At 44.7% G+C, this 3,122-nt stretch overlaps 1 pseudogene; it reads right to left on the minus strand.

Annotated features, from left to right (window-relative positions):
* Positions 1-449: 449 nt before the first annotated feature.
* On the minus strand, positions 450-2,615 carry LOC102856446 (annotated as a pseudogene).
* Between the last annotated feature and the right edge of the window lie 507 nt (positions 2,616-3,122).

Below are 3,122 nucleotides of genomic sequence, written 5' to 3' on the forward strand. Positions count from 1 at the left end.
TACCTTAAACTGTCTATTTACTAGAAACTGTATATATATTACCCCTTTGAATGGAAGAATCCTGTAATTTTAACTAAAGATAATAATACTTTAAGTAGATTGAAACCTAATCCAAGTATAAAAGCCAATGACCACATTTAGATGGGGAGGCAGTTTTAAGAGAAAATTCTTCTTGATCTGTAATTTAATAGAGTACTTTGGATATCACAATTCATCTGTCTTATTGGCACATGACTGCGGGGGAAACACCCTTGTGCTCACTAACAACTATGGAACTAGAAAAATAATCTCACAAAGTATTTGGCTATATCTAAGAGGTATTCATAATGCTATCACCCATATGATTATATATATATATATATATATATATATATTATATATTATATATAAACGTGCATCACACACACACACACATACACACATTGTTGTAGATGTTATGCTCTTTTGACTCACCTGTTACTCATAACAACCTTATGTACAACAGCTCTGAACCCTGATCTATTTTTTGTTTTTCAGGGTTTTTTTATTATTAATTTTAGTGAAAGTTTACAGAGACTTTGGATTTCCATTCATTCATTGTTTCACTTTTCTTCCTGCCCAATCCCCCCCTTTTTCTTTGAAAATAAAAGAAAAATGCTTTCATTGTTATACAATCCCTCCCCCCAAGTCCACTCTACTTTGCAGCTTTTGTTCTGGACTCCTGTCATGATAATAATATCTAATCATATATCCGTTTTAAACAGTTCTCTCTCTCATCTGTTTCAAAGCAATATACATAATTTATCCCATCTTTCTCAGTCTCCTCCCAACCCCGATGTCACTCAGCATAATGTCCTCCAGGGTCACCCATTTTTTTCTCTCTTCACTTTTTAAGGTGCACACTTTTATTCAACTGGTCTCAAGTTAGCATACAGGTAAAGCTCTGGCTGCCTCCATAGTCACCCCAGGGAAACCAAAAGCCTTCATATTTCTAGAGTTGGGGGCAAGGGCAGGGATTCCAAAACAGTAGGGCATCTAATGGCTGACTATTGCAAACAAAAAGTAAAGAACAGGTATTAAGGTGGAAGGTTTTTTTAACAACAAAAAGATTAGATATAATTTACACAAAAGCAATGCTCCCTGCCACCCCTCTCCGTGTGTGGACCCGGGTGGGGGATGGTGCTTCTCTTCTTAGGGGAAGGGAGAGGCTTTTGGAAAGGCAAGAGCTTCCTGTCACATTGCCATGTAGAGATTGTTTGACAATTTAAAAAAAATAAAGCAATGTACATTCAAAGTCGTGGGCCACATTAGAGAACTCGGGGGATTCTCGCTCCACACTAACTGCTGTCACCCTCACTGTTCCAGTTTTTAAATCCTTAGCCAAACGGGGGAAAAAAAAGATTATAATCGAACCAAAAGAGTTACAAATAAAGCCATGCCAATTATCATCTCCCCCCCCCCCCCGTTCAAGTTAGGGTTTTTAATCAAGAAATGGTGTAACGCAACTAAACAGTCCACCCAGAAGCATATGCGGTGGACAGTACTCTTCGTACTCTTCCTTGCTGATCCATATCTGCTGGAAGGTACACAGAGAGGCTAGGATGGAGCAGCTGATTCACACGGAGTATTTGTTTTCAGTGGGCGCAATGATCTTGATCTTCATCGTGCTGGGGGCCAGCGCTGTGATCTCCTTCTGCAACCTGTCTGCAATACCTGGGTGGTCTCCCTGGTGGTCCCACTGGACAGCACTGTGTTGGCTTAGAGGTCCTTGCAGATGTTAACATCACACTTCATGATGGAGTTGAAGGTAGTTTCATGGATGTCACCAAGACTCCATGCCCAGGAAAGAGGGCTGGAAGAGTGCCTTGGGGCAGGGGAAACGCTCATTGCCGATGGTGATGACCTGTCCATAGGGCAGTTCTTAGCTCTTCTCCAAGGATGACGAGTAAGCCGCCATGGCCATAACCTGCTCAAAGTCCAGGGCAACGTAACAGAGTTTCCCCTTGATGTCATGCACAATTTCCCGCTTAGCTGTGGTGATGAAGCTGTAGCATCCCTTGGTGAGGATCTTCATGAAGTAGTCCACGAGGTCCCGGCCAGCCGGGTCCAGACTCAGGATGGCATGGGGGACAGGGTACCCCTCGTAGATGGGCACAATGTGGGTGACCCCATTGCTGGAATCCATCATGATGCCAGTGGTCCACCCAGAGGCATACAGGGATAGCACAGACTGGATGGCAACGTACATAGCAGGGGTGTTGAAGATTTCGAACATCATCTGGGTCATCTCCTGGTTAGCCTTGGGGTTCAGGGGGACATCTGTCAGAAGCACAGGGTGTTCTTCGGGGCCACACCCAGCTCGTTGTAGAAGGTGTGGTGCCAGATCCTCTCCTAGTCCTCCCAGTTGGTGACAACGCCGTGCCCAATGGGATACTTGAGGGTCAGGATGCCTCTCTTGCTCAGGGCTTCGTCCCACACGTAGGAGTCCTTCTGGCCCATGCCCACTATCAAGCCCTGGTGCCAAGGTCACCCCACAATGGAGGGGAAGACACCCCTGGAGCGCTGTCAACTGCAAAGCTGGCGTTGCACATGCTGGAACCATTGTCAACTTCTGTAGCAGTGATGTCATCATCCATGGTGAGTTGGGGATGGCGTGTGAACTGGCAGCAGTGACTGTGCGGAGGGGCCTGTACTCTGGTGTGGACAAGGTCTTGGCTGTCAGGGTCACCCATTTTCTGTATTTCATGCGTTGCTTGCTTTTCAATGGAGGATTGTATTCCATTGTGTCGATATGCCACAGCTTCTCTATCCATTTGTTGGTTGATAGGTACTTAGGTTGCTTCCAATTCATTGTTATTGGGAACAAAGCCACGATAAACATAAGGGTGCATATATATGCTTGGGTGGCAGTTATGGGTACTTAGGTTGTTTCCAACTCCTTGCTATTGTGAACAAAGCTGTGATAAACATGGGTGTGCATATACCTGCTTGAGTGGCAGTTATGGTCTCTTTGGGATATATTCCCAGTAGTGGGATTGTTGGGTCGAATGGTATCTCTATTTGCAACTTTTTGAGAAAGTGCCATACAGCCTTCCACAGTGGTTGTACCATTTTACACTCCCACCAACAGGGAATAAGGGTTC

This window comes from Elephantulus edwardii, unplaced genomic scaffold (genome assembly GCF_000299155.1).
Source record: "Elephantulus edwardii isolate Elephantulus edwardi_28Jun2011 unplaced genomic scaffold, EleEdw1.0 scaffold00360, whole genome shotgun sequence".
Lineage (NCBI taxonomy): Eukaryota > Metazoa > Chordata > Mammalia > Macroscelidea > Macroscelididae > Elephantulus > Elephantulus edwardii.